Below are 768 nucleotides of genomic sequence, written 5' to 3'. Positions count from 1 at the left end.
GACCGTTTTCTTATCGGTATCTGTTTTGTCTGTTCGTGATAAGAGAGTCATGACGTATCTGTGTTGTCCAGCAGATGGCGTCATACACTGTGAAGTCACATTTCTCTTCTCGAGCACGTGTCGCGTCACTACAAACCCGCTTGTGAAGTTGCGCAAGGTGTTTAGTCAGTGCTGCTGTTTGTCGTGAGGTAAACATTGTGAAATCTGTCAAGACTGCTGAATAGAATTAAATTGGAAGTCATGGACAGCCCTCTAAACCGTGTAAGTGATTATTATCACAGCATAAATCTATAAAATATTCTGGCAACGTGTAACGTTAGCTGATATAGGTAAATACACGCTTTTATGTGGCTTTACGTATTTAAACTTTAAATTGGCAAAATAGACACCAACATGCAATTATTGTGATTAACAAATGGTAATTGGTTACTATTTTACGTCAAAAGCTTATTTAGGAATAAAATAAATAAATAAATATGCAAAATAAGTGAAGTTTGACAAATGTTTTTCATAAACCAAATCATGACTGGCAGTGTTTTCTCTTTAAGAGAAATGTAATATCTGTCATCTGCTATTTTGGACTTCAATGTTTTAGTCACTGTTTTAAGACTTAAGCATCTTAAGTATTTAAATCCTGTACCTGTATTTTCCCAGAAAGCTTGACAGTTGTTTCCTCCACAGGCCCATCTTTATGGCCGAAGAGCAGATCAGTTGGTGGCAAAAGAAAAATTCGAGGAGGCAATTTTATGCCATAGTAAAGCAGTAGGT

The sequence above is a fragment of the Garra rufa genome, chromosome 21, assembly GCF_049309525.1.
Source record: "Garra rufa chromosome 21, GarRuf1.0, whole genome shotgun sequence".
In the NCBI taxonomy this organism is placed as follows: Eukaryota; Metazoa; Chordata; class Actinopteri; order Cypriniformes; family Cyprinidae; genus Garra; species Garra rufa.
The sequence above is the reverse complement of the archived record's forward strand: the minus strand, read 5'-3'. Positions refer to the sequence as shown.